We start from the raw sequence: 24,032 nt of genomic DNA on the forward strand, positions 1-24,032 counted from the left end.
TGCTGGATGGTTCAGAGTGAAAACACCTATAGGCTGACAATAGTAATTGCAGGTGTTGATTAACTCATTGTGCAAAATAATTTCTAAAATGTGGTCACTTTGGGAGGTTTTCTGCTGTTTTGGTACTCTGCAAATTTCATCTGCAAGGTATTCCTGCAAAATCTGCATTGCAAAACCCAAATAGGGCTCTTCCTTTCAAAGCCCTGCTGTGTGGCCAAACAGTAGTTTCTGAAGAAATGTGGTGCATCACCGTATTTGTGAGAAATCTAACATTTCTAATATCCAAACAAAATAAATGGAGGTTTAAAAATTAATGCAGACGAAAAGTACGCATATAAAAAATGTTATTTATTGACTTTTTTGGGGTGGTGTGACAAGTTTGTAATCACAAGGAATGGTAACATTTCTGCTGACTAGCATGGAAGGAGTTAAGTTCTAATTGCATATCGAAGTCAGGATGGCCGAGTGGTCTAAGGCGCTGCGTTCAGGTCGCAGTCTCCCCTGGAGGCGTGGGTTCAAATCCCACTTCTGACATCAACATTTAATTTCAAGAAACTTTATCTTCATTTATTGATTAGATGAGGTCAAACAAAACTTAGTAATGTGGTTTTGAAAAATTTCCTGAGAGTCTTTGGAGTGAATCTGAATTTGTCCTCTCAAAAAAGAACTCTAGGAACATCAAACAGATTTTTTGTGCATATGTCTGTTGTTCTTTTGGCACTAGAAAAATCCTTTGGACAGTCAATGAGGAGGGACTATTTCACCTCTTTGTGTTCTCTGTCCCTATTAGGGTAGGGAATCAACCTTCTACAGTGCTGTCATGAAATATATCTAGAAACGGATTTGCTGGTAAGTCTACTTTCATAGTTTTCACCTCATACATCAATAGACCATAACGATACTTAATAAACAAAAACTTAACAAGTAGGTAATCATAGTTTAAAAAATGTGAAATGCCCATGTCATTCTGACATGTTTCAGCACATTTTGGGACAAATGGTCTCACTTTTAACAATCAATAAAATATTTTCTCTAAATTTTTGTCTCTTTTTTGCTCCAATTGTTTGCATCTCATAAAAAATAAAACTTGATGTAACATTATGCATGCAAATTGTGTTTTATGTGTGACCATGACCTATTCTAGAAGCACAGGGTCAGAATTATACTGGTGCATGGAGACAAACTGAAAATGTAAAAATTCAATGGCAAAATTGCTGTCTTTTTCTACTCATTCACAAATAGTTAATGAATGTTATTAAATATGTACAGCAAAATGGAAGGCGTTTCAAATAGAAATCATGCTTCAAAAAACAGTCAAATGAAAAATTATAATATATCCCTCCAGGTGTGACACTTGACATTTGCAGAGTGTCAAACCCCCCAGAAAATGTATAGATATGGCTGAAATAGCTCAGTTGGGAGAGCGTTAGACTGAAGATCTAAAGGTCCCGGGTTTCGGCAAAATGCTTTTTCTTCACCGTTTACATTTTAAGGAGATATTAAACAAAGCACATGGACTGATCATGATCAAAAGGCCTAAAAATCTTAACTATCTACAGAAAACAAAATGTTAAAAATTTGAGAAACGGTAACTTTTTCCTTTTGAACACATGAATGTTTTTTAGTAATTTTTCCTCTATTTTGTTTTATTTCAGATTGACTTAGCTGTAAGAGGATTAAAAGATAACCTGATAGCTGAAACAGACAGCACTTATCAGACACTAGCTGAATGATTATAGTCAGCTTGTTTGACTTTGAAACACTGAGGCATTACTGAGACAAATGTCCTTAAAAAATATGCTGTGGACAAAGTCAAAAAGGCAAAAAACACAAGCTCCACACAGGTCCGTCATCTTTAATTTGAAATATAGGAGGTTTCTACTTTAATGGTGAGACAAAGCATCTACATATTTGACATTGCTCCAGTGAGTAGAGCCCACTTAAAAATGTATGGGTTGCTTGTCTCTGCAAGCAAAAGCTGGGCACTAAACTGGCATACTTGCAATGCTGGATGGTTCAGAGTGAAAACGCCTATAGGCTGACAATAGTAATTGCAGGTGTTGATTAACTCATTGTGCAAAATAATTTCTAAAATGTGGTCACTTTGGGAGGTTTTCTGCTGTTTTGGTACTCTGCAAATTTCATCTGCAAGGTATTCCTGCAAAATCTGCATTGCAAAACCCAAATAGGGCTCTTCCTTTCAAAGCCCTGCTGTGTGGCCAAACAGTAGTTTCTGAAGAAATGTGGTGCATCACCGTATTTGTGAGAAATCTAACATTTCTAATATCCAAACAAAATAAATGGAGGTTTAAAAATTAATGCAGACGAAAAGTACGCATATAAAAAATGTTATTTATTGACTTTTTTGGGGTGGTGTGACAAGTTTGTAATCACAAGGAATGGTAACATTTCTGCTGACTAGCATGGAAGGAGTTAAGTTCTAATTGCATATCGAAGTCAGGATGGCCGAGCGGTCTAAGGCGCTGCGTTCAGGTCGCAGTCTCCCCTGGAGGCGTGGGTTCAAATCCCACTTCTGACATCAACATTTAATTTCAAGAAACTTTATCTTCATTTATTGATTAGATGAGGTCAAACAAAACTTAGTAATGTGGTTTTGAAAAATTTCCTGAGAGTCTTTGGAGTGAATCTGAATTTGTCCTCTCAAAAAAGAACTCTAGGAACATCAAACAGATTTTTTGTGCATATGTCTGTTGTTCTTTTGGCACTAGAAAAATCCTTTGGACAGTCAATGAGGAGGGACTATTTCACCTCTTTGTGTTCTCTGTCCCTATTAGGGTAGGGAATCAACCTTCTACAGTGCTGTCATGAAATATATCTAGAAACGGATTTGCTGGTAAGTCTACTTTCATAGTTTTCACCTCATACATCAATAGACCATAACGATACTTAATAAACAAAAACTTAACAAGTAGGTAATCATAGTTTAAAAAATGTGAAATGCCCATGTCATTCTGACATGTTTCAGCACATTTTGGGACAAATGGTCTCACTTTTAACAATCAATAAAATATTTTCTCTAAATTTTTGTCTCTTTTTTGCTCCAATTGTTTGCATCTCATAAAAAATAAAACTTGATGTAACATTATGCATGCAAATTGTGTTTTATGTGTGACCATGACCTATTCTAGAAGCACAGGGTCAGAATTATACTGGTGCATGGAGACAAACTGAAAATGTAAAAATTCAATGGCAAAATTGCTGTCTTTTTCTACTCATTCACAAATAGTTAATGAATGTTATTAAATATGTACAGCAAAATGGAAGGCGTTTCAAATAGAAATCATGCTTCAAAAAACAGTCAAATGAAAAATTATAATATATCCCTCCAGGTGTGACACTTGACATTTGCAGAGTGTCAAACCCCCCAGAAAATGTATAGATATGGCTGAGATAGCTCAGTTGGGAGAGCGTTAGACTGAAGATCTAAAGGTCCCTGGTCCAATCCCGGGTTTCGGCAAAATGCTTTTTCTTCACCGTTTACATTTTAAGGAGATATTAAACAAAGCACATGGACTGATCATGATCAAAAGGCCTAAAAATCTTAACTATCTACAGAAAACAAAATGTTAAAAATTTGAGAAACGGTAACTTTTTCCTTTTGAACACATGAATGTTTTTTAGTAATTTTTCCTCTATTTTGTTTTATTTCAGATTGACTTAGCTGTAAGAGGATTAAAAGATAACCTGATAGCTGAAACAGACAGCACTTATCAGACACTAGCTGAATGATTATAGTCAGCTTGTTTGACTTTGAAACACTGAGGCATTACTGAGACAAATGTCCTTAAAAAATATGCTGTGGACAAAGTCAAAAAGGCAAAAAACACAAGCTCCACACAGGTCCGTCATCTTTAATTTGAAATATAGGAGGTTTCTACTTTAATGGTGAGACAAAGCATCTACATATTTGACATTGCTCCAGTGAGTAGAGCCCACTTAAAAATGTATGGGTTGCTTGTCTCTGCAAGCAAAAGCTGGGCACTAAACTGGCATACTTGCAATGCTGGATGGTTCAGAGTGAAAACACCTATAGGCTGACAATAGTAATTGCAGGTGTTGATTAACTCATTGTGCAAAATAATTTCTAAAATGTGGTCACTTTGGGAGGTTTTCTGCTGTTTTGGTACTCTGCAAATTTCATCTGCAAGGTATTCCTGCAAAATCTGCATTGCAAAACCCAAATAGGGCTCTTCCTTTCAAAGCCCTGCTGTGTGGCCAAACAGTAGTTTCTGAAGAAATGTGGTGCATCACCGTATTTGTGAGAAATCTAACATCTCTAATATCCAAACAAAATAAATGGAGGTTTAAAAATTAATGCAGACGAAAAGTACGCATATAAAAAATGTTATTTATTGACTTTTTTGGGGTGGTGTGACAAGTTTGTAATCACAAGGAATGGTAACATTTCTGCTGACTAGCATGGAAGGAGTTAAGTTCTAATTGCATATCGAAGTCAGGATGGCCGAGCGGTCTAAGGCGCTGCGTTCAGGGCGCAGTCTCCCCTGGAGGCGTGGGTTCAAATCCCACTTCTGACATCAACATTTAATTTCAAGTAACTTTATCTTCATGTAATGTGGTTTTGAAAAATTTCCTGAGAGTCTTTGGAGTGAATCTGAATTTGTCCTCTCAAAAAAGAACTCTAGGAACATCAAACAGATTTTTTGTGCATATGTCTGTTGTTCTTTTGGCACTAGAAAAATCCTTTGGACAGTCAATGAGGAGGGACTATTTCACCTCTTTGTGTTCTCTGTCCCTATTAGGGTAGGGAATCAACCTTCTACAGTGCTGTCATGAAATATATCTAGAAACGGATTTGCTGGTAAGTCTACTTTCATAGTTTTCACCTCATACATCAATAGACCATAACGATACTTAATAAACAAAAACTTAACAAGTAGGTAATCATAGTTTAAAAAATGTGAAATGCCCATGTCATTCTGACATGTTTCAGCACATTTTGGGACAAATGGTCTCACTTTTAACAATCAATAAAATATTTTCTCTAAATTTTTGTCTCTTTTTTGCTCCAATTGTTTGCATCTCATAAAAAATAAAACTTGATGTAACATTATGCATGCAAATTGTGTTTTATGTGTGACCATGACCTATTCTAGAAGCACAGGGTCAGAATTATACTGGTGCATGGAGACAAACTGAAAATGTAAAAATTCAATGGCAAAATTGCTGTCTTTTTCTACTCATTCACAAATAGTTAATGAATGTTATTAAATATGTACAGCAAAATGGAAGGCGTTTCAAATAGAAATCATGCTTCAAAAAACAGTCAAATGAAAAATTATAATATATCCCTCCAGGTGTGACACTTGACATTTGCAGAGTGTCAAACCCCCCAGAAAATGTATAGATATGGCTGAAATAGCTCAGTTGGGAGAGCGTTAGACTGAAGATCTAAAGGTCCCGGGTTTCGGCAAAATGCTTTTTCTTCACCGTTTACATTTTAAGGAGATATTAAACAAAGCACATGGACTGATCATGATCAAAAGGCCTAAAAATCTTAACTATCTACAGAAAACAAAATGTTAAAAATTTGAGAAACGGTAACTTTTTCCTTTTGAACACATGAATGTTTTTTAGTAATTTTTCCTCTATTTTGTTTTATTTCAGATTGACTTAGCTGTAAGAGGATTAAAAGATAACCTGATAGCTGAAACAGACAGCACTTATCAGACACTAGCTGAATGATTATAGTCAGCTTGTTTGACTTTGAAACACTGAGGCATTACTGAGACAAATGTCCTTAAAAAATATGCTGTGGACAAAGTCAAAAAGGCAAAAAACACAAGCTCCACACAGGTCCGTCATCTTTAATTTGAAATATAGGAGGTTTCTACTTTAATGGTGAGACAAAGCATCTACATATTTGACATTGCTCCAGTGAGTAGAGCCCACTTAAAAATGTATGGGTTGCTTGTCTCTGCAAGCAAAAGCTGGGCACTAAACTGGCATACTTGCAATGCTGGATGGTTCAGAGTGAAAACACCTATAGGCTGACAATAGTAATTGCAGGTGTTGATTAACTCATTGTGCAAAATAATTTCTAAAATGTGGTCACTTTGGGAGGTTTTCTGCTGTTTTGGTACTCTGCAAATTTCATCTGCAAGGTATTCCTGCAAAATCTGCATTGCAAAACCCAAATAGGGCTCTTCCTTTCAAAGCCCTGCTGTGTGGCCAAACAGTAGTTTCTGAAGAAATGTGGTGCATCACCGTATTTGTGAGAAATCTAACATTTCTAATATCCAAACAAAATAAATGGAGGTTTAAAAATTAATGCAGACGAAAAGTACGCATATAAAAAATGTTATTTATTGACTTTTTTGGGGTGGTGTGACAAGTTTGTAATCACAAGGAATGGTAACATTTCTGCTGACTAGCATGGAAGGAGTTAAGTTCTAATTGCATATCGAAGTCAGGATGGCCGAGCGGTCTAAGGCGCTGCGTTCAGGTCGCAGTCTCCCCTGGAGGCGTGGGTTCAAATCCCACTTCTGACATCAACATTTAATTTCAAGAAACTTTATCTTCATTTATTGATTAGATGAGGTCAAACAAAACTTAGTAATGTGGTTTTGAAAAATTTCCTGAGAGTCTTTGGAGTGAATCTGAATTTGTCCTCTCAAAAAAGAACTCTAGGAACATCAAACAGATTTTTTGTGCATATGTCTGTTGTTCTTTTGGCACTAGAAAAATCCTTTGGACAGTCAATGAGGAGGGACTATTTCACCTCTTTGTGTTCTCTGTCCCTATTAGGGTAGGGAATCAACCTTCTACAGTGCTGTCATGAAATATATCTAGAAACGGATTTGCTGGTAAGTCTACTTTCATAGTTTTCACCTCATACATCAATAGACCATAACGATACTTAATAAACAAAAACTTAACAAGTAGGTAATCATAGTTTAAAAAATGTGAAATGCCCATGTCATTCTGACATGTTTCAGCACATTTTGGGACAAATGGTCTCACTTTTAACAATCAATAAAATATTTTCTCTAAATTTTTGTCTCTTTTTTGCTCCAATTGTTTGCATCTCATAAAAAATAAAACTTGATGTAACATTATGCATGCAAATTGTGTTTTATGTGTGACCATGACCTATTCTAGAAGCACAGGGTCAGAATTATACTGGTGCATGGAGACAAACTGAAAATGTAAAAATTCAATGGCAAAATTGCTGTCTTTTTCTACTCATTCACAAATAGTTAATGAATGTTATTAAATATGTACAGCAAAATGGAAGGCGTTTCAAATAGAAATCATGCTTCAAAAAACAGTCAAATGAAAAATTATAATATATCCCTCCAGGTGTGACACTTGACATTTGCAGAGTGTCAAACCCCCCAGAAAATGTATAGATATGGCTGAAATAGCTCAGTTGGGAGAGCGTTAGACTGAAGATCTAAAGGTCCCTGGTCCAATCCCGGGTTTCGGCAAAATGCTTTTTCTTCACCGTTTACATTTTAAGGAGATATTAAGCAAAGCACATGGACTGATCATGATCAAAAGGCCTAAAAATCTTAACTATCTACAGAAAACAAAATGTTAAAAATTTGAGAAACGGTAACTTTTTCCTTTTGAACACATGAATGTTTTTTAGTAATTTTTCCTCTATTTTGTTTTATTTCAGATTGACTTAGCTGTAAGAGGATTAAAAGATAACCTGATAGCTGAAACAGACAGCACTTATCAGACACTAGCTGAATGATTATAGTCAGCTTGTTTGACTTTGAAACACTGAGGCATTACTGAGACAAATGTCCTTAAAAAATATGCTGTGGACAAAGTCAAAAAGGCAAAAAACACAAGCTCCACACAGGTCCGTCATCTTTAATTTGAAATATAGGAGGTTTCTACTTTAATGGTGAGACAAAGCATCTACATATTTGACATTGCTCCAGTGAGTAGAGCCCACTTAAAAATGTATGGGTTGCTTGTCTCTGCAAGCAAAAGCTGGGCACTAAACTGGCATACTTGCAATGCTGGATGGTTCAGAGTGAAAACACCTATAGGCTGACAATAGTAATTGCAGGTGTTGATTAACTCATTGTGCAAAATAATTTCTAAAATGTGGTCACTTTGGGAGGTTTTCTGCTGTTTTGGTACTCTGCAAATTTCATCTGCAAGGTATTCCTGCAAAATCTGCATTGCAAAACCCAAATAGGGCTCTTCCTTTCAAAGCCCTGCTGTGTGGCCAAACAGTAGTTTCTGAAGAAATGTGGTGCATCACCGTATTTGTGAGAAATCTAACATTTCTAATATCCAAACAAAATAAATGGAGGTTTAAAAATTAATGCAGACGAAAAGTACGCATATAAAAAATGTTATTTATTGACTTTTTTGGGGTGGTGTGACAAGTTTGTAATCACAAGGAATGGTAACATTTCTGCTGACTAGCATGGAAGGAGTTAAGTTCTAATTGCATATCGAAGTCAGGATGGCCGAGCGGTCTAAGGCGCTGCGTTCAGGTCGCAGTCTCCCCTGGAGGCGTGGGTTCAAATCCCACTTCTGACATTAACATTTAATTTCAAGTAACTTTATCTTCATGTAATGTGGTTTTGAAAAATTTCCTGAGAGTCTTTGGAGTGAATCTGAATTTGTCCTCTCAAAAAAGAACTCTAGGAACATCAAACAGATTTTTTGTGCATATGTCTGTTGTTCTTTTGGCACTAGAAAAATCCTTTGGACAGTCAATGAGGAGGGACTATTTCACCTCTTTGTGTTCTCTGTCCCTATTAGGGTAGGGAATCAACCTTCTACAGTGCTGTCATGAAATATATCTAGAAACGGATTTGCTGGTAAGTCTACTTTCATAGTTTTCACCTCATACATCAATAGACCATAACGATACTTAATAAACAAAAACTTAACAAGTTGGTAATCATAGTTTAAAAAATGTGAAATGCCCATGTCATTCTGACATGTTTCAGCACATTTTGGGACAAATGGTCTCACTTTTAACAATCAATAAAATATTTTCTCTAAATTTTTGTCTCTTTTTTGCTCCAATTGTTTGCATCTCATAAAAAATAAAACTTGATGTAACATTATGCATGCAAATTGTGTTTTATGTGTGACCATGACCTATTCTAGAAGCACAGGGTCAGAATTATACTGGTGCATGGAGACAAACTGAAAATGTAAAAATTCAATGGCAAAATTGCTGTCTTTTTCTACTCATTCACAAATAGTTAATGAATGTTATTAAATATGTACAGCAAAATGGAAGGCGTTTCAAATAGAAATCATGCTTCAAAAAACAGTCAAATGAAAAATTATAATATATCCCTCCAGGTGTGACACTTGATATTTGCAGAGTGTCAAACCCCCCAGAAAATGTATAGCTATGGCCGAAATAGCTCAGTTGGGAGAGCGTTAGACTGAATATCTAAAGGTCCCGTGTTTCGGCAAAATGCTTTTTCTTCACCGTTTACATTTTAAGGAGATATTAAACAAAGCACATGGACTGATCATGATCAAAAGGCCTAAAAATCTTAACTATCTACAGAAAACAAAATGTTAAAAATTTGAGAAACGGTAACTTTTTCCTTTTGAACACATGAATGTTTTTTAGTAATTTTTCCTCTATTTTGTTTTATTTCAGATTGACTTAGCTGTAAGAGGATTAAAAGATAACCTGATAGCTGAAACAGACAGCACTTATCAGACACTAGCTGAATGATTATAGTCAGCTTGTTTGACTTTGAAACACTGAGGCATTACTGAGACAAATGTCCTTAAAAAATATGCTGTGGACAAAGTCAAAAAGGCAAAAAACACAAGCTCCACACAGGTCCGTCATCTTTAATTTGAAATATAGGAGGTTTCTACTTTAATGGTGAGACAAAGCATCTACATATTTGACATTGCTCCAGTGAGTAGAGCCCACTTAAAAATGTATGGGTTGCTTGTCTCTGCAAGCAAAAGCTGGGCACTAAACTGGCATACTTGCAATGCTGGATGGTTCAGAGTGAAAACACCTATAGGCTGACAATAGTAATTGCAGGTGTTGATTAACTCATTGTGCAAAATAATTTCTAAAATGTGGTCACTTTGGGAGGTTTTCTGCTGTTTTGGTACTCTGCAAATTTCATCTGCAAGGTATTCCTGCAAAATCTGCATTGCAAAACCCAAATAGGGCTCTTCCTTTCAAAGCCCTGCTGTGTGGCCAAACAGTAGTTTCTGAAGAAATGTGGTGCATCACCGTATTTGTGAGAAATCTAACATTTCTAATATCCAAACAAAATAAATGGAGGTTTAAAAATTAATGCAGACGAAAAGTACGCATATAAAAAATGTTATTTATTGACTTTTTTGGGGTGGTGTGAAAAGTTTTTAATCACAAGGAATGGTAACATTTCTGCTGACTAGCATGGAAGGAGTTAAGTTCCAATTGCATATCGAAGGACGATACCAGATGATCACAGCCGCAACAAAATCTCCCCCCAGGACGGACGTCTTTCCAGCGGGACGAGACTGCAGCTCGAGACCTGGTGAGAAAATATATCATCTTACCTAACCTTCTGTATTCACGTCCGGCTGGGAGGAGATAGTTGGCTGTCTTCTCTGAACCCTTAAACTGACCACGTTTGAAAGTCCTGAGCCTATGGACCCGGTCAGGTATATAATTCCTTAATTGTCTGTGTGTATTATCCGGTCTAACCAATTCGGAGGGTGTATCTAGAATCCATCTAGTATCTGATAAAAACTATTTCATACTGCACTAGGGCTACTAGAAGCATACAGAGCAGAGTGCAAAGGGGCTGTTTCCACTGAGTTATCACCCTGGTTCCGACCTTAGACGGTCGAAGAAGTTATATATATATATCAGATATATACATATAGGTGCTCACGTCCGGCCATACGCCCACGGTATAAACTGGGCCCGGTGACGTGAATGACACGGTATATACATTTTTAAGGAAAGAGGTGATTACTAATTTTTCCCCCTCTGCTGAAATATCAACCACCTATCTAGAAGTGATTACCACTATTTACTATACCTAAAGTGACAAAAAGCCCAGCCCTAGTTGCCTTGGTAACAAAAGAACAGTGAAAGGGATAAGGAATACATTCATAATAGTTTTTTTTTATGTTTGAAGTATTGATGCATTGTTGTGACACGCCTGTCCGCAGCTCTCATATTGAATATACTGCCATACTGGTTAGACTGCTATTTCAGCTGCATTTCCTGAATGCAAAGTGTTTAATAATCACGCTACATTATCTGTATTCAGTCCGGAGGATATAAAATATAAAATGTAATAAGTTGTTTTATAGTATACACACAGTAACCCTTCAAGCATATTTATAATTACGGTAATCTAAAAGTTTAATTGTCTGCCTTATCTGCTTTGCCTCTCTGCTTTGCTGTTTTGGTTGTTTGCATACGTGATTGTTACCTCAGCCAGCCTGAAAAGGAAAAAAATATAGATAGGGAGACGTACTGAGCAAATTCTCTGTCACTCTGGTTCCGGTCCTGCTCTCGGCTTGACCGATGATCGCAGAAGTCTGAACTGTGTCTCTCCCAGTGGGCAAGTGGGAGTAGGGGCTTGATTACTCTCAGTGATTTTCCAACCTCTAAGTGGTTGGTAACTTCTTGCGGGTTTCCCACCGGACATCATCTGGCTAAGATGATGGTGTTTTAGCTGCAGCATAGGTTCATAAGTTATATGGGTGGAAGGGTAATTTCAATTACCGTGTTGATGTGACTGAGTGATTGCTCTCTCCCTGAAAAGTATGGTTTGCCCAGGTGTAGATTTTTCACCTCTACAAATCAGGCTGGCATATGGATAGGTAAATTGCGAATTGTTTTGGTGTCAAGGATTCGCAGTATTTGATGTCAGTACCAGTTTTAAATTCATTGTCTTTTGTCTTTTGTAGTGTGTATAATTTGCAGGAGGCGTACTAGCATGTGGTTAAAATTTTTGAATGCATTCTATGTGTGTATACATATATATGTTGTGAAATTAGAGAATTGGATAAACTGGTTTTGTTCTGCATACTATAATTATAAGGTTAGTTGGTTCAGGTAGAAAGAGAATTACTTGAATGGTAATTGCTTGATTTGTACAGATATCTCTGTGAGATCCGAGGTCTATTGTTACTTTTTAGTTATTGTTTTACTAATGTCACTACATTTCTCTATGAGATGGTTTTCTTTGAAAGGTTTTAGAGCGAAAGTTTTGAGGAAACAGAAATTTTAACAATTTATAAGGTATTTTTATACTACGCAGTTTCTGGATACACAAGATTTGTGAAATACTCTGGTGTTAGTTGTTGGTTAATTCCCTATATTACTGTGTTCAAGATAGCTAGACATCACTATGTTCACTGAAGACCCCTTTACTCGGACATAAGGAGTACATACAGCTTTTACAGTCACATATCCAACTGTTCATAACCCCGTGAGAATTTGTTTCAAGACGCCCACATACATATGTTTTTCAGATATACTCAGAATTCAGATGATAGAATGGGTGGGAGCAGTCAGTCAATATCTATAAGACAGATATGACCCATAGTGGAGTGAGAAAGAAAATGTACGTTAAGAAACCCTCTGATCACGAGGGGAGGAGCATTAGATAAGAAGGGATAGAAGAATGTGTTAATGAGTGGAGAGCAGCGTCCCAGCCTCAGGTATTATGAGGTGTTACAGGACCCTGAAGCATTTTATAAGATGGCAGAGGAAGTTAGGAAAAAAGGCATGAGGAGAGGAATATAACAAGATTGCTGAATTTTGTGCAAAACAAATATTTACACAGGAAGATGTCAGTTGCAATATCTGCATTACATTCATTTATACATCTATATACATTCCCGATGACTGGACGTGTGCCAGCTGTCAAACGCAGAATGCAGAATATCGTGAGACTTGTTCTGACTGTCAGATGACCAACCCAAAGAGCCGTACCTTCTTTCCAACTATTTATATAGACGGCACGTCTTGTGCTACATCCTGTCCAGCATCCATTATAGTTTTATTAATTAATGTAATTTATGAAAAGAATAATGAAGAAAAAGATGAATATGACATGGAGGTATATAAGTAAACAGAACCGGAGGAGACAGGAAATAAATAGCTCAGACTGATAATCTACAGTATTTATCGTTATATGGTGAGGGGACATAATTATCATCATCATCTTTTAAGCCTCAAAGCTCATACTTTTATACACAATCTACTACATGCAAGGACTCCTGGAAATGCCAGGAGACAGATACCCTAGTAAACAGCTCGCCCCCCCCCACAAAAATACAGTAGAGAAACAACATCTCTCACCCAGACAGAGGTTGAGGATACTCCTCTCAAATTCCTGGTGGGTCCCGATGCAATCAGAAGATTGATCAGGGACATTGATCTACTTGCTGAAGAAGTATGTAGTCTTTTTTTTTTTTTTTTTTTTTTACAGGACACATCTGTAGATCATGTGGGCGTTGAACTAATGGCACTGATCCCAGACTCAATATTGGCAGGCTGAAAATCCAGTTTGTAAAGGTGGGGCCGAAGCCAGTAGCCCTGCTGCCAAGGAAATTGCAATATTCATCCTATTTCACCCTCCATTTCATAATTTGCAATTATTTCTATGAAGTTATGGATAATACATGACTTATGTGCTGTCAATGAAGTTATAGTACTGAACACATCTATGGTACCAAATCCACACACTATGTTTTTTTTTATCAATTCTATTTATTTTTCTATGGTTTACGGTGATTGACCTGGCCAATGCTTTCTTCAGTTTATTTCTACATGCTGCAAGCCAGTACCTGTTTGTTTTCACATGAGGGCCAGCAATATATTTGGACTATGATGCCTCAAGGGGCACAGTATAGCCTCTCTATGTTCACCCGAGCCATGACCACGGTCCTGGAGCCCTGGAAGAGGATACATCCCACAGCCACTTCGTTTTACAATATATATGGATGACCTCTTCCCCTGACTGAAGACAGCCAAGCCAATACTGCTCTTCTACACATGCAACCTTTTTATAATTATTTCAAGACTTTCCAAGAAGGTAATCAGTGTGTTTTATATACTAAATTGCAATCACATTTTCACAGCTCTAGGACTGCCAGGCTATACCGAACTGTTTTGTCTGTTTGTCATGAAGAAGCCTGACCATGTAAATGGAGTCCTAACACAGCTTCACGGAGGAAGACAATGCCCTCCTGGCTTCTACTCTCCAAGACTTGACCAAGTGGCTCGTGGAGTCCCAACTTGCATGAGAACCGTGTTTGCAACCCACCTGTGCTGGACAAAGCTTCTGATATTTTTATGGGTCACCAGTTGAAGATCCTGGCCCAAAGCACCTGTCTGCAATGCCCTACTCTGCTCCCGGACGTCACCATCTCCAGATGTGCTGTCCATAATTCAGCTACTCTTCTACCTCTGCCAAAGGGGGGAGGAAGATGGAGGATGAAAACCACATCTCTGACACATTAGTGGAAGAGGTAGTCGACTCTGAAATGGCTGAACGCGATTGTCTTGCTGTCATGAGGCAAGAGAACACCTGGAAGATCCTGACCTGATGCTCATTGTGGATAGACCAAGGTATGCAGACCAAGAAGGCCGTTCGCACACTGGTATAGCAGTAGCCACAGAAGTAACTTGCTGCCAGCAAAACCACTGCCTATATCCAAAAGGACTGCAGGCCTTGACAGAAGCATACGAGAGGTCCACTCAACATGAAGCTATCAAGATCAATCTGGAGAGAAAGAGACTTCATCACGGCTAACGGAACGCCGGTCAGACACCACAAAGCCATGCAAGAATTAATGGAGTCCTTGTTGATGCCAGGAAGAGTTGCGGTGGTAAAAGTAAAAGCACACACACTGGAGACACTTCAAGGGAAGCAGTGGGCAACAGGCTAGCTGAAGTAACAGCAAAAGAAGCAGCAGTAATACCGGTTGACACGGAAACAGAGGAAAAGGAATAACACTCCAGAAACAAGTATCCAAGGAAGAAAAGAAGAAATGGACCTAAGATGAAGTTATACAGGATGAAATACACCTAAGGATGAACAAGGAAAATTTAAGGCCTCGAACAAAACTTTACATACTTGATGCTATACAGGAAACAGGGGTCATAGCATAAGAGTTTAGTCTTTCCCTTGGGTCACATACACGCACAAGTATAATTGCCTATATGTAGACTAAGTTTAAAAACATGTGACTAAAATGCATTTTCGAGTCTTTTCATCCATCCCAGATCCTGAGGACATAGGAGCCCACCAGATCCTGCCCGGTGACTGAGTCCTCATCACCAAGAGGTTCAACAGACGTACCCTTGAACCTAGAGATGACAGCCTGTTCCAAGTCCTGTCAACTATCGCAGCAGTCCATGGGTCCTCGCTTCCCACTGCAAGGAGATGCCGGATCCAGAGTCCAGTAGCGGCTGCCACTCTTCATCCATCTGGCACTTATCCTTCTCCTAGCTCAAGGGGTAGTCAATCACCAAGGGGTAGTCACTCATGAGAAGGGCATACTGACTTTCTGGTATAATGTCTCCACCCCAAGAGTAACATATCAATTTGACTACTGTCTCACAATAAGAATGTCCAGGCCCCATGGCACAGTTTCATATCAGGTTTAATACACAATTCATCTGTGTCACTACTGCTGAAATAGGGGAAGGTTCAAACTGGGAGGATTAGTCTCTTGTTGGGTGGCACACTGGTGAAAGTGACTGGAGACATCAACCAGCCCAGGCCCTACAGCGAAGGGACAAATGGGGAATAAGCCTATTAAGTCGCATGACCCTGTCCAAAGCCCATTTTAAGGGTCAGAGTGGCCTTCCAGATTCAATACTCCCTGTCACTGCCACTCACTGCCCCAAGGAGGGATGCATAGTTCTGTACCTTACTATTGACAACCCTTCAGAGTATGAGCAAGGGTTATATGTACTAGGCTCAAGTACTAAACTTGGGAGGGAAAATGGTGACACAAAAGGTAAATTTTGGCTAAGAAGCATAGATACCAGTGGGGGCACACAGGGAGCACCTGACAAATTCAAAGTCGAGAACGAGACAATAGTTGTGTTTAAACCCACCATCCCCGCAAATAAGAATGCAAAGCGGATAAACTATTTATACAATAATCAACAACGGTTTATAAAATACACTGGGGATGCCATGAAGGCAATTATTGACCCATTAAGTTTGCAAAAGTTATTTTATGTCCTTTGATCATATTTTCTTTAATTCTATGCTGCATAGTGCCATGCCTTAAGAAAATGATGATGAAAACTATGGAAACCACAGTGATGACCATGCATGCCGATTTTGAAGATCCCCTGTATGAAAGATGTCCCAATGAAAACATGCAAGCACCACCTCCGGAATATGCCTGCTTGAAGCAAGCCAATGAGGGAAAGTCCAGGATCTGACTTCCTCCTGTGCAAAGTCCGTTAGGAGGGGGTCCATCTACTAGAGATGGGTCGTCTCGTATATACGGTGAAGATTAGTTAGTTAGGTTCCAGCAATGTTGAGATAGGTAGGCTGGGAGGACAGATCGATAGGTTCGACGAGATTAGGATTTTGATTTTGCATATCTCCAAAGGAGGGACTGTTAAGGGAAGAATATATGGCACATTAATATATACAAGAATCAAAACTGTATCACTATATGGACGCTTTGCTGGATATTGGGATCATGTTGCTTTAAGATACTTCTGATTTTCTTATATTTTCTTATATTTTCTTAGAGTTGTTTCTGTATGGTATCATTCACCTAAGCTTCACCAAATATTGAATAAACTGGGTGGACCAGGGTAAGCCAAGCTAGAAAACAATACTTGTGTATATAAGTATTGTTTAGCAATGTGGGAGCAGTAAACGGTAACCCAGAAGTGTACATAATGATTGTGTAGCGACCTGAGAAAAGCAAATAGTAACTGGAAATATGTCCATGATGTAACTGATGATGTAGCTCAAATTCTGTTATAAAAGCTGTACACGTATGATTAAAGACAGAGAAGAATCATACTGACACGATACCCTCTTGTCTTGTGTATTCTTTCCTCGAGTATACGTATACCTTGTGCCAAAGCTACAATTCGGCCACAGACAATTAAGACGGGTCGCACCTTAGTGTGACAGAATCATCACTTGCAATGCTGGATGGTTCAGAGTGAAAACACCTATAGGCTGACAATAGTAATTGCAGGTGTTGATTAACTCATTGTGCAAAATAATTTCTAAAATGTGGTCACTTTGGGAGGTTTTCTGCTGTTTTGGTACTCTGCAAATTTCATCTGCAAGGTATTCCTGCAAAATCTGCATTGCAAAACCCAAATAGGGCTCTTCCTTTCAAAGCCCTGCTGTGTGGCCAAACAGTAGTTTCTGAAGAAATGTGGTGCATCACCGCATTTGTGAGAAATCTAACATTTCTAATATCCAAACAAAATAAATGGAGGTTTAAAAATTAATGCAGACGAAAAGTACGCATATAAAAAATGTTATTTATTGACTTTTTTGGGGTGGTGTGAAAAGTTTTTAATCACAAGGAATGGTAACATTTCTGCTGACTAGCATGGAAGGAGTTAAGTTCCAATTGCATATCGAAGTCAGGTTGGCCGAGCGGTCTAAGGCGCTGCGTTCAGTTCGCAGTCTTCCCTGGAGGCGTGGGTTCAAATCCCACTTCTGACATCAACATTTAATTTCAAGAAACTTTATCTTCATTTATTGATTAGATGAGGTCAAACAAAACTTAGTAATGTGGTTTTGAAAAATTTCCTGAGAGTCTTTGGAGTGAATCTGAATTTGTCCTCTCAAAAAAGAACTCTAGGAACATCAAACAGGTTTTTTGTGCATATGTCTGTTGTTCTTTTGGCACTAGAAAAATCCTTTGGACAGTCAATGAGGAGGGACTATTTCACCTCTTTGTGTTCTCTGTCCCTATTAGGGTAGGGAATCAACCTTCTAAAGTGCTGTCATGAAATATATCTAGAAACGGATTTGCTGGTAAGTCTACTTTCATAGTTTTCACCTCATACATCAATAGACCATAACGATACTTAATTAACAAAAACTTAACAAGTAGGTAATCATAGTTTAAAAAATGTGAAATGCCCATGTCCTTCTGACATGTTTCAGCACATTTTGGGACAAATGGTCTCACTTTTAACAATCAATAAAATATTTTCTCTAAATTTTTGTCTCTTTTTTGCTCCAATTGTTTGCATCTCATAAAAAATAAAACTTGATGTAACATTATGCATGCAAATTGTGTTTTATGTGCGACCATGACCTATTCTAGAAGCACAGGGTCAGAATTATACTGGTGCATGGAGACAAACTGAAAATGTAAAAATTCAATGGCAAAATTGCTGTCTTTTTCTACTCATTCACAAATAGTTAATGAATGTTATTAAATATGTACAGCAAAATGGAAGGCGTTTCAAATAGAAATCATGCTTCAAAAAACAGTCAAATGAAAAATTATAATATATCCCTCCAGGTGTGACACTTGACATTTGCAGAGTGTCAAACCCCCCAGAAAATGTATAGATATGGCCGAAATAGCTCAGTTGGGAGAGCGTTAGACTGAAGATCTAAAGGTCCCTGGTCCAATCCCGGGTTTCGGCAAAATGCTTTTTCTTCACCGTTTACATTTTAAGGAGATATTAAACAAAGCACATGGACTGATCATGATCAAAAGGCCTAAAAATCTTAACTATCTACAGAAAACAAAATGTTAAAAATTTGAGAAACGGTAACTTTTTCCTTTTGAACACATGAATGTTTTTTAGTAATTTTTCCTCTATTTTGTTTTATTTCAGATTGACTTAGCTGTAAGAGGATTAAAAGGTAACCTGATAGCTGAAACAGACAGCACTTATCAGACACTAGCTGAATGATTATAGTCAGCTTGTTTGACTTTGAAACACTGAGGCATTACTGAGACAAATGTCCTTAAAAAATATGCTGTGGACAAAGTCAAAAAGGCAAAAAACACAAGCTCCACACAGGTCCGTCATCTTTAATTTGAAATATAGGAGGTTTCTACTTTAATGGTGAGACAAAGCATCTACATATTTGACATTGCTCCAGTGAGTAGAGCCCACTTAAAAATGTATGGGTTGCTTGTCTCTGCAAGCAAAAGCTGGGCACTAAACTGGCATACTTGCAATGCTGGATGGTTCAGAGTGAAAACACCTATAGGCTGACAATAGTAATTGCAGGTGTTGATTAACTCATTGTGCAAAATAATTTCTAAAATGTGGTCACTTTGGGAGGTTTTCTGCTGTTTTGGTACTCTGCAAATTTCATCTGCAAGGTATTCCTGCAAAATCTGCATTGCAAAACCCAAATAGGGCTCTTCCTTTCAAAGCCCTGCTGTGTGGCCAAACAGTAGTTTCTGAAGAAATGTGGTGCATCACCGCATTTGTGAGAAATCTAACATTTCTAATATCCAAACAAAATAAATGGAGGTTTTAAAATTAATGCAGACGAAAAGTACGCATATAAAAAATGTTATTTATTGACATTTTTGGGGTGGTGTGACAAGTTTTTAATCACAAGGGATGGTAACATTTCTGCTGACTAGCATGGAAGGAGTTAAGTTCCAATTGCATATCGAAGTCAGGATGGCTGAGTGGTCTAAGGCGCTGCGTTCAGGTCGCAGTCTTCCCTGGAGGCGTGGGTTCAAATCCCACTTCTGACATCAACATTTAATTTCAAGAAACTTTATCTTCATTTATTAATTAGATGAGGTCAAACAAAACTTAGTAATGTGGTTTTGAAAAATTTCCTGAGAGTCTTTGGAGTGAATCTGAATTTGTCCTCTCAAAAAAGAACTCTAGGAACATCAAACAGGTTTTTTTGTGCATATGTCTGTTGTTCTTTTGGCACTAGAAAAATCCTTTGGACAGTCAATGAGGAGGGACTATTTCACCTCTTTGTGTTCTCTGTCCCTATTAGGGTAGGGAATCAACCTTCTACAGTGCTGTCATGAAATATATCTAGAAACGGATTTGCTGGTAAGTCTACTTTCATAGTTTTCACCTCATACATCAATAGACCATAACGATACTTAATTAACAAAAACTTAACAAGTAGGTAATCATAGTTTAAAAAATGTGAAATGCCCATGTCCTTCTGACATGTTTCAGCACATTTTGGGACAAATGGTCTCACTTTTAACAATCAATAAAATATTTTCTCTAAATTTTTGTCTCTTTTTTGCTCCAATTGTTTGCATCTCATAAAAAATAAAACTTGATGTAACATTATGCATGCAAATTGTGTTTTATGTGCGACCATGACCTATTCTAGAAGCACAGGGTCAGAATTATACTGGTGCATGGAGACAAACTGAAAATGTAAAAATTCAATGGCAAAATTGCTGTCTTTTTCTACTCATTCACAAATAGTTAATGAATGTTATTAAATATGTACAGCAAAATGGAAGGCGTTTCAAATAGAAATCATGCTTCAAAAAACAGTCAAATGAAAAATTATAATATATCCCTCCAGGTGTGACACTTGACATTTGCAGAGTGTCAAACCCCCCAGAAAATGTATAGATATGGCCGAAATATCTCAGTTGGGAGAGCGTTAGACTGAAGATCTAAAGGTCCCTGGTCCAATCCCGGGTTTCGGCAAAATGCTTTTTCTTCACCGTTTACATTTTAAGGAGATATTAAACAAAGCACATGGACTGATCATGATCAAAAGGCCTAAAAATCTTATCTATCTACAGAAAACAAAATGTTAAAAATTTGAGAAACGGTAACTTTTTCCTTTTGAACACATGAATGTTTTTTAGTAATTTTTCCTCTATTTTGTTTTATTTCAGATTGACTTAGCTGTAAGAGGATTAAAAGGTAACCTGATAGCTGAAACAGACAGCACTTATCAGACACTAGCTGAATGATTATAGTCAGCTTGTTTGACTTTGAAACACTGAGGCATTACTGAGACAAATGTCCTTAAAAAATATGCTGTGGACAAAGTAAAAAAGGCAAAAAACACAAGCTCCACACAGGTCCGTCATCTTTAATTTGAAATATAGGAGGTTTCTACTTTAATGGTGAGACAAAGCATCTACATATTTGACATTGCTCCAGTGAGTAGAGCCCACTTAAAAATGTAAGGGTTGCTTGTCTCTGCAAGCAAAAGCTGGGCACTAAACTGGCATACTTGCAATGCTGGATGGTTCAGAGTGAAAACACCTATAGGCTGACAATAGTAATTGCAGGTGTTGATTAACTCATTGTGCAAAATAATTTCTAAAATGTGGTCACTTTGGGAGGTTTTCTGCTGTTTTGGTACTCTGCAAATTTCATCTGCAAGGTATTCCTGCAAAATCTGCATTGCAAAACCCAAATAGGGCTCTTCCTTTCAAAGCCCTGCTGTGTGGCCAAACAGTAGTTTCTGAAGAAATGTGGTGCATCACCGCATTTGTGAGAAATCTAACATTTCTAATATCCAAACAAAATAAATGGAGGTTTAAAAATTAATGCAGACGAAAAGTACGCATATAAAAAATGTTATTTATTGACTTTTTTGGGGTGGTGTGACAAGTTTTTAATCACAAGGGATGGTAACATTTCTGCTGACTAGCATGGAAGGAGTTAAGTTCCAATTGCATATCGAAGTCAGGATGGCTGAGTGGTCTAAGGCGCTGCGTTCAGGTCGCAGTCTTCCCTGGAGGCGTGGGTTCAAATCCCACTTCTGACATCAACATTTAATTTCAAGAAACTTTATCTTCATTTATTGATTAGATGAGGTCAAACAAAACTTAGTAATGTGGTTTTGAAAAATTTCCTGAGAGTCTTTGGAGTGAATCTGAATTTGTCCTCTCAAAAAAGAACTCTAGGAACATCAAACAGGTTTTTTTTGTGCATATGTCTGTTGTTCTTTTGGCACTAGAAAAATCCTTTGGACAGTCAATGAGGAGGGACTATTTCTCCTCTTTGTGTTCTCTGTCCCTATTAGGGTAGGGAATCAACCTTCTACAGTGCTGTCATGAAATATATCTAGAAACGGATTTGCTGGTAAGTCTACTTTCATAGTTTTCACCTCATACATCAATAGACCATAACGATACTTAATTAACAAAAACTTAACAAGTAGGTAATCATAGTTTAAAAAATGTGAAATGCCCATGTCCTTCTGACATGTTTCAGCACATTTTGGGACAAATGGTCTCACTTTTAACAATCAATAAAATATTTTCTCTAAATTTTTGTCTCTTTTTTGCTCCAATTGTTTGCATCTCATAAAAAATAAAACTTGATGTAACATTATGCATGCAAATTGTGTTTTATGTGCGACCATGACCTATTCTAGAAGCACAGGGTCAGAATTATACTGGTGCATGGAGACAAACTGAAAATGTAAAAATTCAATGGCAAAATTGCTGTCTTTTTCTACTCATTCACAAATAGTTAATGAATGTTATTAAATATGTACAGCAAAATGGAAGGCGTTTCAAATAGAAATCATGCTTCAAAAAACAGTCAAATGAAAAATTATAATATATCCCTCCAGGTGTGACACTTGACATTTGCAGAGTGTCAAACCCCCCAGAAAATGTATAGATATGGCCGAAATAGCTCAGTTGGGAGAGCGTTAGACTGAAGATCTAAAGGTCCCTGGTCCAATCCCGGGTTTCGGCAAAATGCTTTTTCTTCACCGTTTACATTTTAAGGAGATATTAAACAAAGCACATGGACTGATCATGATCAAAAGGCCTAAAAATCTTATCTATCTACAGAAAACAAAATGTTAAAAATTTGAGAAACGGTAACTTTTTCCTTTTGAACACATGAATGTTTTTTAGTAATTTTTCCTCTATTTTGTTTTATTTCAGATTGACTTAGCTGTAAGAGGATTAAAAGGTAACCTGATAGCTGAAACAGACAGCACTTATCAGACACTAGCTGAATGATTATAGTCAGCTTGTTTGACTTTGAAACACTGAGGCATTACTGAGACAAATGTCCTTAAAAAATATGCTGTGGACAAAGTAAAAAAGGCAAAAAACACAAGCTCCACACAGGTCCGTCATCTTTAATTTGAAATATAGGAGGTTTCTACTTTAATGGTGAGACAAAGCATCTACATATTTGACATTGCTCCAGTGAGTAGAGCCCACTTAAAAATGTAAGGGTTGCTTGTCTCTGCAAGCAAAAGCTGGGCACTAAACTGGCAGACTTGCAATGCTGGATGGTTCAGAGTGAAAACACCTATAGGCTGACAATAGTAATTGCAGGTGTTGATTAACTCATTGTGCAAAATAATTTCTAAAATGTGGTCACTTTGGGAGGTTTTCTGCTGTTTTGGTACTCTGCAAATTTCATCTGCAAGGTATTCCTGCAAAATCTGCATTGCAAAACCCAAATAGGGCTCTTCCTTTCAAAGCCCTGCTGTGTGGCCAAACAGTAGTTTCTGAAGAAATGTGGTGCATCACCGCATTTGTGAGAAATCTAACATTTCTAATATCCAAACAAAATAAATGGAGGTTTAAAAATTAATGCAGACGAAAAGTACGCATATAAAAAATGTTATTTATTGACTTTTTTGGGGTGGTGTGACAAGTTTTTAATCACAAGGGATGGTAACATTTCTGCTGACTAGCATGGAAGGAGTTAAGTTCCAATTGCATATCGAAGTCAGGATGGCTGAGTGGTCTAAGGCGCTGCGTTCAGGTCGCAGTCTTCCCTGGAGGCGTGGGTTCAAATCCCACTTCTGACATCAACATTTAATTTCAAGAAACTTTATCTTCATTTATTGATTAGATGAGGTCAAACAAAACTTAGTAATGTGGTTTTGAAAAATTTCCTGAGAGTCTTTGGAGTGAATCTGAATTTGTCCTCTCAAAAAAGAACTCTAGGAACATCAAACAGGTTTTTTTTGTGCATATGTCTGTTGTTCTTTTGGCACTAGAAAAATCCTTTGGACAGTCAATGAGGAGGGACTATTTCTCCTCTTTGTGTTCTCTGTCCCTATTAGGGTAGGGAATCAACCTTCTACAGTGCTGTCATGAAATAT

General features: G+C 37.6%; 10 non-coding genes across 10 annotated transcripts; all 10 read left to right on the plus strand.

Annotated features, from left to right (window-relative positions):
* The first annotated feature begins 451 nt into the window (after positions 1-451).
* On the plus strand, positions 452-534 carry TRNAL-CAG (transfer RNA leucine (anticodon CAG)). Its single transcript has one exon. It is a non-coding gene; the product is annotated as a tRNA-Leu (tRNA).
* A 1,922-nt stretch (positions 535-2,456) lies between these two features.
* Positions 2,457-2,539, plus strand: TRNAL-CAG (transfer RNA leucine (anticodon CAG)). The gene has a single exon. It is a non-coding gene; the product is annotated as a tRNA-Leu (tRNA).
* A 1,934-nt stretch (positions 2,540-4,473) lies between these two features.
* On the plus strand, positions 4,474-4,556 carry TRNAL-CAG (transfer RNA leucine (anticodon CAG)). Its single transcript has one exon. It is a non-coding gene; the product is annotated as a tRNA-Leu (tRNA).
* A 1,891-nt stretch (positions 4,557-6,447) lies between these two features.
* Positions 6,448-6,530, plus strand: TRNAL-CAG (transfer RNA leucine (anticodon CAG)). Its single transcript has one exon. It is a non-coding gene; the product is annotated as a tRNA-Leu (tRNA).
* Positions 6,531-8,464: 1,934 nt separating this feature from the next.
* Positions 8,465-8,547, plus strand: TRNAL-CAG (transfer RNA leucine (anticodon CAG)). Its single transcript has one exon. It is a non-coding gene; the product is annotated as a tRNA-Leu (tRNA).
* Positions 8,548-18,547: 10,000 nt separating this feature from the next.
* On the plus strand, positions 18,548-18,620 carry TRNAF-GAA (transfer RNA phenylalanine (anticodon GAA)). The gene has a single exon. It is a non-coding gene; the product is annotated as a tRNA-Phe (tRNA).
* Positions 18,621-19,615: 995 nt separating this feature from the next.
* Positions 19,616-19,698, plus strand: TRNAL-CAG (transfer RNA leucine (anticodon CAG)). Its single transcript has one exon. It is a non-coding gene; the product is annotated as a tRNA-Leu (tRNA).
* A 1,935-nt stretch (positions 19,699-21,633) lies between these two features.
* Positions 21,634-21,716, plus strand: TRNAL-CAG (transfer RNA leucine (anticodon CAG)). The gene has a single exon. It is a non-coding gene; the product is annotated as a tRNA-Leu (tRNA).
* Positions 21,717-22,584: 868 nt separating this feature from the next.
* Positions 22,585-22,657, plus strand: TRNAF-GAA (transfer RNA phenylalanine (anticodon GAA)). Its single transcript has one exon. It is a non-coding gene; the product is annotated as a tRNA-Phe (tRNA).
* Positions 22,658-23,652: 995 nt separating this feature from the next.
* On the plus strand, positions 23,653-23,735 carry TRNAL-CAG (transfer RNA leucine (anticodon CAG)). The gene has a single exon. It is a non-coding gene; the product is annotated as a tRNA-Leu (tRNA).
* Positions 23,736-24,032: the final 297 nt, after the last annotated feature.

The sequence above is a fragment of the Dendrobates tinctorius genome, unplaced genomic scaffold (assembly GCF_039654945.1).
Source record: "Dendrobates tinctorius isolate UK_male_01 unplaced genomic scaffold, ASM3965494v1 ptg000350l, whole genome shotgun sequence".
Taxonomy (NCBI): domain Eukaryota; kingdom Metazoa; phylum Chordata; class Amphibia; order Anura; family Dendrobatidae; genus Dendrobates; species Dendrobates tinctorius.